A 13,710-nucleotide genomic window follows, 5' to 3' on the forward strand; every position below is an offset into this window, starting at 1 on the left:
TAATAATGTTGCTTGTCTTTTACATTTTCCTGATTTTCTGTGTACCTTTTCTCTATTGAGAAAGGATTGTTTAAATATTTGACTATAATTTGAGTTTGTTTCCTTTGTGGTTCTATTATCGTTGTGCATTTTCAGGGTCTTTTATCAAGTGAATAAAGATTTGGGGTTATATACTCTTCATGAGCTTTTCATTATGACTGCTTTTTGATTACAAAATGACCCTCTTTTTTCCTGGTGTATTCTTTTCTCTAAGACTTACATTATCTGATATCTTTTTCTGTACTTTTAGTTTCAAATGATCTCTGTCTTTATATTTACTGTGAGCTTCTTGTAGGCACCCTACAGGTGAATGTTGGTTCTTTGTCCAATTGCCTAGTCTGTCTTAAATAGCGTGTTCAGACTGTCTCCATTTGGTGTGATTATTTTTATGGTTGGGTTTAAATTCACAATCTTGCTCTTCTTAAAAATCAGTATCATTTGCTTATGTTTCCCTCTTTTTGTAATTTCTTTGGGAAATGGTGTATTTCTTTTTTCCTGGTTATCTTTATTAGTCACATGGTTTGTTTTGTTATCTTAAGTGTTGTTTAGGGTAAATAATCCTAAACAAATCCTAAAAGATGATGCTGTGAAAGTGCTGCAGTCAATATGTCAGCAAATTTGGAAAACTCAGCAGTGGCCACAGGACTGGAAAGGGTCAGTTTTCATTCCAATCCCTAAGAAAGGCAATCGCAAAGAATGCTCAAACTACTGCACAATTGCACTCATCTCACACACTAGCAAAGTAATGCTCAAAATTCCCCAAGCCAGGCTTCAACAATATGTGAGCCGTGAACTTCCAGATGTTCAAGCTGGTTTTAGAAAAGGCAGAGGAACCAGAGATTAAATTGCCAACATTCACTGGATCATCAAAAAAGCAAGAGAGTTCCAGAAAAACATCTATTTCTGCTTTATTGACTATACTGAAGCCTTTGACTGTGTGGATCACAATAAACTGTGGAAATTTCTTCAACAGATGGGAATATCAGACCACCTGACCTGCCTCTTGAGAAATCTGTATGCCGGTCAGGAAGCAACAGTTAGAACTGGACATGGAACAACAGACTGGTTCCAAATAGGAAAAGGAGTACATCAAGGCTGTATATTGTCACCCTGCTTATTTAACTTCTATGCAGAGTACATCATGAGAAATGCTGGACTGGATGAAGCACAAGCTGAAATCAAGATTGCCAGGAGAAGTATCAGTAACCTCAGATATGCAGATGACACCACCCTTATGGCAGAAAGTGAAGAAGAATTAAAGAGCCTCTTGATGAAAGTGAAAGAGGAGAGTGAAAAAGTTGGCTTAAAGCTCAACATTCAGAAAACTAAGATCATGGCATCCAGTTCCATCACTTCATGGCAAATAGATGGGGAGACAGTGGAAACAGTGGCAGACTTTATTTTCTTGGGCTCCAAAATCACTGCAGATGGTGACTGCAGCCATGAAATTAAAAGATACTTACTCCTTGGAAGAAAAGTTATGACCAACCTAGACAGCATGTTAAAAAGCAGAGACATTACTTTGCCATCAACGGTCCATCTAGTCAAAGCTATGGTTTTTCCAGTAGTCATGTATGGATGTGAGAGTTGGACTATAAAGAAAGCTGAGTGGCAAAGAATTGATGCTTTTAAATTGTGGTGATGGATAAGACTCTTGAGAGTCCCTTGGACTGCAAGGAGATCAAACCAGTCCATCCTAAAGGAAATCAGTCCTGAATATTCATTGGAAGGACTGATGCTGAAACTCCAATACTTTGGCCACCTGATGCAAAGAACTGACTCACTGGGAAAGACCCTGATGCTGGGAAAGATTGAAGGCGCGAGGAGAAGGGGACGACAGAGGATGAGATGGCTGGATGGGATCACCAACTCAATAGACATGGGTTTGAGTAAGCTTTGGGAGTTGGTGATGGACAGGGAGGCCTGGCATGCTGCAGTCTATGGGGTCACAAAGAGTTGGACACGACTGAGCAATTGAACTGAACTGGGGTAAATAATAAAGCTTTTCAAGTTATCTCGATCCAAATGATATTATACTTCTTTGCATAACAGATGGTTATACTGGAGTTCTACCATTTTAGAGATAAAGCTGAAATTCCAGAGAAGTGATGTGACTTGTCTGTGGCTAGAAACCTCAGTTAGGGGCTAAAATAGGAATTCTAGTTTACTGACTTCAGACTTGTTGCAACACTAGCATGAGTGTCAGTGCATTTTCTTTGGAGAAGACCAAGTCACCACAGTTACAAGTTATACTTACAAGTACCAATGTGGAAGATTTGGGAATTATTCTTTTTTAGGAAAATACATGTTTTAAACATCCAATAAAAAAGCCCTAACAGTTCCCTTTCAAACCATTTGGATAGGTGTTGCACAGAACCGCTAGGTAAATACTTAGAGATAAAACAAGCCAGTTTTTAGTTGAGACCCTGGAGCAGAATTTGGTTTCCTTTGGCTCTTCACATTAGTCACTCTGGGAGAGTGATTCACATCCCATAAATCACGTTCTGACTGTGACCAGGAGGGTTGTCTGAAACTGTATTTACTCATCTTATTCTCTGTGCCAGGACTGAGGAATATCTGAGACTGTCATCCCGATAGGTACCTCTCTCTAGGCCTGATTATGTAAAAACTGAATTTCTTGCATTTGTAACGTTAGAATTACACAGTTCATCTGTTAATATGTTTGACTTCAGAAGATCAGATTTTATGTTCCATTGAGCCTCAAAGGAACAAAGAAAGAGTCTATTAATAATACAAATGAAGCTTCCCTTGTGGCTCAGATGGTTAAGGATCCACCTACAATGAGGGAAACCTGGGTTTGATCTCTGGGTTGGGAAGATACCCTGGAGGAGGGCGTGGTAACCCACTCTAGTATTCTTGCCTGGAAAATCCCCATGGACAGAGGAGCCTGGCAGGCTATGGTCAATGGGGTCACAAAGAGTTGGATATGGCTAAGCGACCAAACACAGCACAGCACTAATATGAATATATTAATGTTACTTTTAAACATAAGTGTGACATAAACAAGAACCAATATTTACTAAAATTCAAAATAATTATCTCAGATATATTTTCCTTAGTATAATTGTATTTATGGGCAGCTTTATTCCAAGTGTAATGTATTTATGTACATATAATACATATATATACAAGATTCAAATGAAGTGCTCTTCTGGTATTATACACCATTATTTTTTGTTACTATTCATGAGCTCTAAATAGCAGATACTTACTTTTTGAACCTAGGAAACAGGTCATAAATGTAGTCAGTTGTTATAACTAGTTTGATTTCTGCTTTTTCCTCTGGTTGAAGAAATAAAGAGTAGAATTCTTGGGCTGAAACAAACTTTATCAGACTAGGCATTGATGGAGGGGTGTGTGTGTGTGTGTGTACGTGCATTCATTCATTTTTCAGAACTTGTTTTTTATTTTTTATTTTTTTCAGAACTTGTTTTTTAAAGAATATCAGTGATGCCAAAATGCCTGGATCTCACTCATATAAGAATGTTATCTGTATATTTCTTATATACATATATATATATTTCTTAAAACTTTCAGAGTAACATTTATATAACCAGAAGAATTCTTAGGCTTAGTAAGGCATTTGATGATCTCTATTCGGAAGCTGAAGTTCTCAATGTGTCGGGGGAAGAAAGAGGAATAACCAGGGTCCAGGGGTTTCTCAAGCCCACAGCAACCACTGTGTGTGCACCGACGGATGGTCATCACAAACAGGCCCCCGAGGGCAGCGTGAAGAAGGGTTTCTGTGCTGGGGTGTGAGAGCAGACAGTGGAGAGGTGAACGTGGATTGCGAGGACTGACAGACGGAGGCAATTAGCCTGCTCCAGTCCCTCTTAACAGCTGTGCCACTTCCAGACCAAATGCAGCTCTTTTCAGGCTTTCCCATCCGGTTTAATAAAAACAAGTTCCTCAGCATTCTGCACTGCAGGCATCTATTGGAAGAGATTTCAGCTGGCAGTTTCACTCTCTCATTTCTTTAAAAATAACATGTTCTTAGCGCTCCTTTCATCTCAGTTACAGGAAATCACTTTATTTCCTACTCTCTACCATCCTAGACTCGATGATGGCAGGTTATTGCCCTGCGTGTCCACTGCACATGATCATGATGAGTCCCATCCTGGACACGGCTTGACTTCATTTCCTAAACTGTACTTGAGACAGGCTGATCACTGGGGTGAATAATAACACAAAAATTCTGTAAAGCTGGATTCAGTGGTTTACTCAGGAGAATCAAGACTGCAGGATGAAGTTTTGTGAAGGATTAGTGTAAAAAGATTTGGTTTGATTAATGAGATGTTCATTTATTTATTTGGAAATATTTCTGAATGCCCTTCTAGTCCCAGGTACTGTATTATGCTTGGTAAATTGAAAAAAAAAAAAAAAAATGACACTGCCCTTGGAACTCAAAATTTAATCTGGGAAGGAATCAGTAAACAAGTGGACAAATAAAAATTTAAATTCTGTATTATAATACAATTATATTTGATATGTGCTATGACAGAGAATAATTTAATTTGGCTCCTATTCAGAAGTCCCCCAAGAATTAGTATTTAAACCGAGACTCAGTGATAGATATCCTCGGTGGTTCAGTGGTAAAGAATCCACCTCCCCACGCAGGAGGTCCAGCTTTGCTCTCTGTGTTGGAAAGATCCCTTGGAGAAGGAAATGGCAGCCCACTCCAGTATTCTTGCCTGGAAAATCCCTTGGATAGAGGAGCCTGGCAGGCTATAGTTAATGGGGTCTCAAAGAGTTGGACACGACTCAGTGACTAAACAACGATAGATACTACCAGTCCACCCTGTAAAAATTTGGTGACATCATTTTGGAGAAATGAAGTAACATGAGCAGAAGTCTGAAGATGGATAAAACTGAGCATATTTGAGAAAGGGCAAAGGGAGCCAGTGTGCTGGGGAGAAGGCAGAACTGAAGACAGGGAAGATGTACTGAGTTGACCAAACACTTTATTTGCATATTGGGTTTTCCATAATGTCTATGGAAAAACCCAAATGAGCTTTTTGGCCAATCCAGTAGTTTGGGTTACTTAGGACCTCATAAATCATATCAAGGTGTTAAGAGTTTAGATAAAAATAGCTCAGTATTTTAGTTCCATTTCTTCTTTACTAATTGGTATTCTGTTAATTAGTATAAATTCTTGAACAAACATAAATTATTTAATAATATATTAACTACTTTATACCTACTTTAATCCTGAAAACAAATGATCTGAGATCATCCAATGGAAAAGTATAGGTATTGGATAGGCTGATGTGTTGAAAGAAATGATAATGACTTTAAAATGACGTAGACTTAGGTTAGGTGGTAGAAGCAGATTTAGAACCCAATTCATGTTTAATCTTGAACACGATTCTGTCAAGCATCAGTGGACTGAAAAATGAATCCTGGATATACTGATGTATCATGATAAAATGTGACAAACATACTGTATGACAGAGGATTCAGGAATGGATAGTATAATGGAGATGGAACAGTTTTCTAGTTTGGATATCTATACTTCTTAAAGAAGATGAAATGAGTGGAAACTTAAAATATCGTAAATGCTGTAACCCACTTATGTGTCAATAATGTTAAAAGCAAGAGCTGGACCAAAACTCTCTGCCATTATGTGGAGCATCTTCGTTACAATAGTAGTTGGGAAAGGCATGAAAGACAGGTCAGTATTGTGCACAGAGCTGTCATCTAAAGCAGTTTTCTGTAATGGTTTGTCTGCCCTACTTTCAACCTCAAAATGTATTTTTCTCATTTTGAGTTGCCTTTTCATGTCTTCCAGTCCCTCTGGCCCTTCCAGCTTTTGAGTTCTTTCGATAGACTGCTGTCTAATAAATCCTTCACGCAGTAATTCACCATTTAAAAAATAATTGCTAGAGCACCTGTCATGCAGGACATATAGTAAGATACTGCCCTTCCTCTCCAAATGATGAAACTGGATCAGTAGGAAGAAATATTTACGTCAGTAACCAAATGCAGGAAAAAAGTTGTAGCTGGTGCTAGAGAAATTAAAAACATCTGAGGAGGGAATTCAGAAGAGAAAGGGACAACATTTAGTTGGTAGGAAGCAAGAACACAATTACGGAGGCAGCAGAAGCTGAAATGATAAGTTTGAAGAGTGGGCGTTATTGCGCATGTCGGGAAATGGGTCCTGGTAAAAGAGACGCACGCATGCGCACTTCCTGAAACCCATGTGATGCCACCAACTGACGTTTTTGGTCAAAGTCCTGTGTTTCCTAGCTTGATCACTTACTTTGGTTCATCCTGTTGGCTTGGTCAAAAGGTTTGTTTGAGTTATCCCATAACATCTTAGGGAAACTTTTTGGCCAACCCAAAACTTAGTACCAAATGACTATTGGTTATTATCAGAAATAAACCCACCTAGTAAGATAAAAATATGTATTCAGATACGGTTAATATGTGTTCTATTGTGGGAGCCAAGTTCCCTGCGATACCCTTGTGTAGTTAACCACATGTCGCACCAAGCTTGGTCTGTGGGACAAACATGATGCAGAATAGAGGATGGAAAGCAGCTTCTGAGGTGAGGTTGTGAGATACTGCTGCTTCTGGTCTGGTGGTTTTCTTGCTCCCTCTTGGGTCTCTCACTCAAGGAAGAGCCAGCTGCCATGTCATGAGCAGCCCTGTGGAGGGGCCTGCTAGTGAGGAGGACCTGAGGCCTCCAGCCAGCAGGAGATGCTGAAACTCCAGGGAAGCCTTGGGAAGAGCAGGGCCTGGTGGCCATCCTGATGGCCACCCCATGAGAGTTGATACACCTGGTGGCTCAGATGGTAAAGAATCCGCCTGCCATGCAGGAGACCTGGGTTCAGTCGCTGGGTTGGGAAGATCCCCTGGAGAAAGGAATGGGAACCCACTCCAGTATTCTTGCCTGGGGAATCCCATGGACAGAGGAACCTGACTGACTACAGTCCATGAGGTCCCAAAGAGTTGGACACGACTGAGCAACTCACACTTTCACTTTGTTTCTTTCCGTACGAGACCCTGAGCCAGAGCCAGCTAATGTGCTTCTGGAGTCTCAACTTCAGGAAGTGTTAGTGAATGGCTTTAAGCTATTAGTGAATGGTTTTAATGGTTTCCCTCCTGGCTCAGTCTGTAAAGAATATGCCTGCAACGCAGAAGACCTGGGTTCCATCTCTGGGTCAGGAAGAGCCTTTTGAGAAGTAATCTGGCTTCCCTGGTGACTCAAATGGTAAAGAATCTTCCTGCAATGCAGGAGACTCGGGTTAGATCCTTGGATTGGGAAGATGCCCTGGAGAAGGGAATGGCTACTCACTCCAGTATTCTTGCCTGGAGAATTTCATGGACAGAGGAGCCTGGCAGGCTACAGTCCTTGGGGTTGCAAAGAGTCGAACACTACTGAGCCAATTCCACTTTACACTTTAAGCTGCTGAGTTTGAAGGTAATTTGGTTGAGAATGAATAGGCAGCTAGTAAAATCCCCACCACGTGGAATAATATCTGATATATAATGAAAGATTTTCAATAAAGGAGACAATATATTTAATATATAAATAAATGGAGTGTTACTTTTTATACCAGGGACTTTAAAAATTAAACAGAAATATATAAGCCTTTATGTAAAACTCAAATTAGGGTATTTTATGTTTCAGCTGATTTTTAAAATTAATTTTTATTGGTATATAGTTGCATTGCAATGTGTGTTAGTTTTACTGTACAGCAAATTGAATCAGCTATGCATATTCATGTATCTGCTCTTTTTTGGATTTATTTCCCATTTCGGTCACTACAGAGCACTGAGTAGTGTTCCCTGTGCTATAAACTGTGTTCTCCTTTGTTGTCTATTTTATACATATTTTCAATAGTGTATACATGGCAATCCTGATCTCCCAATTCTTGTCCCCTGTCTGCCTTGATATCCATGTGTATTTTCCATGTCTGTGTCTGTATTTGTAGATAAGTTCATCTATACCATTTTCCTTGATTCCACATATATATGATCTTTGTTTTTTCTGACTCACATCACTCTGTATGACAGTCTCTAGGTCCATCCACAGCTCTGCAAATGACCCAATTTCTTTTTATGGCTGAATAATAATCCATTTTATATATGTACCACATCTTGTTTAGCCGTTCCTCTGTTGAGGAATGGTTGCTTCCATGTCCATGTCCTGGCTATTGTTAAGTAATGCTGCAATGAACATTGGGGTGCATGTGTCTTTTTGAATAATGGTTTTCTCTGGGTACATGTCCATTAGTGGGGTTGCTAGGTTATATGGTAGTTCTATTTTTAGTTTTATAAGGCACCTCCATACTGTTCTTCAAAGTGACTGTGTCAGTTTACATTCCCACCAACAGGGTAGAAGAGTTCCCTTTTCTCCAAACCATGTCTGGCATTCTCCACAAACCCTCCTTGTTGTTTGTAGATTTTTTGATGACAGCCATTCTGGCTGGTGTGAGGTGATACCTTATTGTAGTTTTGATCTGAATTTGTCTAATAGTGATGTTGAGCATCTTTTCATGTGTTTGGCCATCAGTATGTCTTCTTTGTCTATTAATCTTCCACCCATTTTTTTATTGTTTTTTCTTTCTTTTTTTTTTTTTTTTTGGATATTGAGCTGCATGAGCTGTTTATTTGGAGTTTTGTCTGTTGCTTCATTTGCAAATATTTTCTCCATTTCCAAGGGTTGTCTTTTCATCTTGTGTATGGTTACTTTGGCTGTGCAGAAGCTTTCAAATTTAATTGGGTCCCATTTGTTTATTTTTGTTTTTATTTTCATTACCTGGGTCAGGAAGATCCCCTGAAGTAGGAAATACTGGCGACCCACTCCAGTGTTCTTACCTGGAAAATTCCATGGACAGAGGAACCTGGCAGGCTACAGTCCATGGGGTTGCAAAGAGTAAGACAGGACTGAACATGCGTGCACATACGAAAAGATCTTGCTGTGATTTACGTCAGAGTGTCTTTTCCTGTATTTTTCTCTTCAGTTTTATAGTGTCTGATCTTACATTTAGGTCTTTAATCCGTTTTGAGTTTATTTTTGTGTATGGTATTAGAGAGTGTGTTTTAATTTTATTCTTTTACTTGTATTTGTCCAGTTTCCACAGCACTGCTTTTTGAAGAGACTGTGTTTTCTCCAGTGTTTGTTCTTGCCTCCTCTGTCATAGATGAGGTGACCACAGGTGCTGTGGTTCATCTCTAGGTTTTCTATCCTGTTTCATTGACCTGTATTTCTGTTTTTATGCCAATATCATACTGTCTTGTTTACTGTAGTTTTGTAGTGTAGCCCGAAATCGAGGAGACTGATTCCTCCATCCAGCTCCATTTTTCTTTCTGAAGATTGCTTTGACTATTCTGGGTCTTTTGTGTTTCCATACAAATAGTAGAACATTTTGTTCTAATTCTGTGAAAAGTGCCATTGGTAATTTGATAAGCATTGCATTGACTCTGTAGATTGCCATGGGCAATATAGTCATTTTCACAATATTGATTCTTCTCATTCAAGAATATGGTATATCTCTCTGCTTGATTTCTTTCATCAATAGCTTATAGTTTTCTGTGTACAAGTTTTTTCCCTCCTTAGGTAGATTTATTTGTAGACATTTTATTCTTTTTGTTGCTATGGTAAATGGGATATTTGTGTATCGCTTTTGTATCCTGCAGCTTTACTAAATCCATTGATTAGCTACAGTAATTTTCTGGCAGCATCTCTAGGATTTTCTATATATCCAAGCAGGTTTAAAGAATTTTAAAATATGAATTTGTCATCATTCAGTACACTAGTTACTTACTCGGAAGTAAGTCCCTCACATTTAATATCAATGTTGGCTGCAGGTTAAGATTTAATTTTGGCAGTTGGCTCCATTTTATATAAAGGCTACGATTTTTGTTTGTTCTATTCTCCAGAAACAAATTAGGAAAAAAGTTCACAGGAGTGTTGATTTTTTAAAGCAAAACTCCTACGTAAACATGTAAAAATAATCAGGAAACTTAATTTTTAAAAAGATCTCTCTAAAGTTCTCTTTAAAAGCTCCTTGTTATGAGGATATATAGGATTACAGTGGATAATTATTGAAGAACCCTTTAATTTTTTAAAAGGTATTATATTCTTAGATCAATTCAAGGCTCACAGCAAATAGAGGAGAAAATACAGAAATGTCCCATATAACTCCCACCCTCCCCCTGCATGGCATCCCCATAGTCAACATCCCCCACTGCTGCTGCTGCTGCTGCTAAGTTGCTTCATTTGTGTCCGACTCTGTGCAACCCCATAGATGGCAGCCCACTAGGCTCTGCTGTCCCTGGGATTCTCCAGGCAAGAATACTGGAGTGGGTTGCCATTTCCTTCTCCATCCCCCACTAGGATGGTTCATTTGTCATAACTGATGAGCTATATTGACATCATCATTGTTTACAGTATATGGTTTACATTAGGGTTCATTCTTGGTGTTGTACATTCTATGGATTTGGACAAATGTATGAAGACGTGTGTCCATCATGATGGTAACAGTAGAGTGCTTTCACTGCCCTGAAGTCTTCTGGGCTCTGCCTGTTCATTCCTCTCCAGTGTGCCACCCCTGCCCATCACTGATTTTTATACCGTCTCCATAGTTATGCCTTTCCCAGAATGCCATATAGTGGGAATCACATAGTAACTAAGTCTTTTCATATCAGCTTCTTTCACTTAGAAATATGCATTTAAGATTCCTCCATGTCAGATAGATATAAAGAATATCATGTTCAATGAACATGTCAGATAAAGATGAATGTTAGTACTGTATAAGATCACTTATATGTGGGATCTAAAACATAATACAAATGAATCTATATACAAAACAGAAACAGACTCACAGACATGGGAAACAAATTTAAGGCTACCAAAGGGCAGAGGGAGCCCAGGAGGGACAAATCAGGCCTGTGGGATTAACAGATACAAACTACTATACATGAATAAACAGTAAGGATCTACTGTATAGCACAGGGAATTATATCCGACATCTTCAATACCTGTAATAGAATGTAATCTCCAAAAAACGTCACTATGCTGTCTGTACACCTGAAACTAACGCAATACTGTAAATCAACTATATTTCCCATTAAAGGTTTTCCCATGTCTTTGCGTAGCTGGATAGCTCATTTCTTTTCAGTGCTGAGTAGTAGTTCATTGTTTGTTTATCCACTGTTAGAAGTAACTAAGACATCCTTTGAGTTGATGCAATTATGGATGAAGTTGTGATGAACTGTTGTGAACAGTTTTGAGTGACCATATGTTTTTGCTTCCTTTGGGGAAATATCAAGAAGTGTGATTGCTGGATCATATTTTAAGAGTATATTTAGTTTTTTATTTAATTTTTATTTTATATTGGAATATAGTTGGTTTACACTACTGTATTAGTTTTAGGTGTACAGCATGGTGATTTAGTTATGCATATACATATATCCATTCTTTCAGTTTCTTTTTCCCACATAGGTTATTATTGAACATTGAGTAGAGTTCTCTGTGCTATACAGTAGGTCCTTGTTGGTCATTTACTTTATATATAGTGATATATATATGTAAATCCCAAGCTCCTAATTTATCCCTCCTTTCCCCTTTGGTAACCTAGTGTGGTTTCTAAGTCTGTGAGTCTATTTCTGTTTTTATAAATAAGTTCATTTGTATCAGTTTTTTTTAGACTCCATATATAAGTGGTATCATATGATATTTGTCTCTCTCTGTATGACTTTCTTCACTCACTTGCCAATCTCGAAGTTCGTCCACATTGCTGCAAAGGGCATTCTTTCATTCTTTTGCATGGCTGAGTAATATTCCATTGTATATATCTACCATGTCTTCTTTGTCCATCCCTCTGTAGATGCATATTTAGGTTGCTTCCACATCTTGGCTACTGTAAATAGTGCTTCAATGAACACTGGAGTGCCCATATCTTTTTGAACGATGGTTTTCTCCAGATAAATGCCCAGGAGTGGGATTAATGGATCATTTGGTAGTTCTATGTTTTTTAAAGGAAGCTCCATACTGTCCATAGTGGTTGTACCAATTTATATTCCCACCAACAGTATAGGAGAGTTCCCTTTCCTCCACATCCTCTCCCTCACTTATTGTTAGTAAACTTTTTTTTGTTATCTTTTCCCTTTTTTGTTAGTAGACTTTTTGATGATGGCATTCTGACTGGTGTGAAGTGGTATCTCACTGTAGTTTTGATTTGCATTTCTCTAATATTTAGTGATGTTGAGCATCTTTTCACGTTCTTCTTGGCCATCTGTATGTCTTCTCTGGAGAAATGTCTCGGTCTTCCCAGTTTTTGACTGTTTTTTTAGTGTTTTTTTGATATTGAGCTGCTTGAGCTCTTTGTATAGTTTGGAGATTAATTCTTTGTCCACTGCTTTGTTTGCAAATATTTTCTTCCATTCTGAGAGTTGTCTTTTCATCTTGTTTATGGTTTCCTTTGCTATGCAAAAGCTTTCAAGTTTAATTAGGTCCCATTTATTTTTGTATTTATTTTCATTACTCTAGGAGGTGTGTTAAAAATGATCTTGCTGTCAAAGAATGTTTTTTTGATTTATGTCAAAGAATGTTTTTCCCATGTTTTCCTCTTAAGAATTTTATAGTGTCTTTCATCTTACATTTAGGACTTTAATCCATTTTGAGTTTATTTTTGTGTATGGTATTAGAGAGTGTGTTGTAATTTCATAGGTGCATTGGTTTCTCTCTGGGTTTTCCACCCTGTTCCGTTGATCTATATTTCTTCTTTTGTGCCAATATTATACTGTCTTGTTTATGTAGCTTTGTAGTATAGCCTGAAGTTGGTGAGCCTGATTCCTCCATCTCCATTTTTCTTCCTCAAGATTGCTTTGCTATTTGAGGTCTTTTGTATTTCTATATGAATGGTAAAATTTTTTGTTCTAATTCTGTGAAAAATGCCACTGGTAAATTGATAAGGATTGCATTGAATCTGTAGATAGCTTTGGGTTGTGTAAGTCATTTTTAGGATACTGATTCCTCCCATCCAAGAACGTGGTATATCTTCATCTGTTTGTGTCATCTTTGATTTCTCTCGTCAATGTTTTATAGTTTTCTGAGTACAGTCTTTTTTGCCTCCTTAGATAGGTTTATTTGTAGGTTTTGTGTTTTTTTTAATGGTAAATGGTCTTTTTTCCTTAATTTCTCTTTGTGATCTTTTGTTTTTAGTGTATAGGAATGTAAGAAATGTCTATGTATTGATTTTGTATCCTGCTACTTTTCCAAATTCTGATTAGTTTCTGGTGAAACTAATAAGATTCTGATAGTTTCCTGGTGACATATTTAGGATTTTCTAGGTATAGTATCATGTCATCTGCAAACAGTGACAGTTTCACTTCTTTTCCAATCAGTATTCCTTTTGTTTTTTTTTCTTCCCTGATTGCCATGGCTAGGACTTCAACTTTGTTGATTATTAGAGAGTGGATATCCTTATCTTGTTCCTTATATTAGAGGAAATGCTTTCAGTTTTTTTGCCATTGAGAGTGATGTTTGCTCTGGGTTTTTCGTATATGGACTTTATTATATTCAAGTAGGTTCCTCTATGCCCACTTTCTGGAGAGTTCTTTTTTGAAATTGTAAATGGGTGTTGAACTTTGTCAAAAGCTTTTTTTGCATCTATTGAGATGCCATGGTTTTTATTCTTT

At 38.0% G+C, this 13,710-nt stretch overlaps 1 protein-coding gene across 1 annotated transcript in view; it reads left to right on the forward strand.

The window, feature by feature from the left end:
• SYCE1L (synaptonemal complex central element protein 1 like) overlaps positions 1–13,710 on the forward strand; it is a 92,242-nt gene that overhangs the window by 19,080 nt on the left and 59,452 nt on the right. The gene's annotated exons all lie outside the window — the stretch shown is intronic.

The sequence above is a fragment of the Cervus elaphus genome, chromosome 4 (genome assembly GCF_910594005.1).
Source record: "Cervus elaphus chromosome 4, mCerEla1.1, whole genome shotgun sequence".
In the NCBI taxonomy this organism is placed as follows: Eukaryota; Metazoa; Chordata; class Mammalia; order Artiodactyla; family Cervidae; genus Cervus; species Cervus elaphus.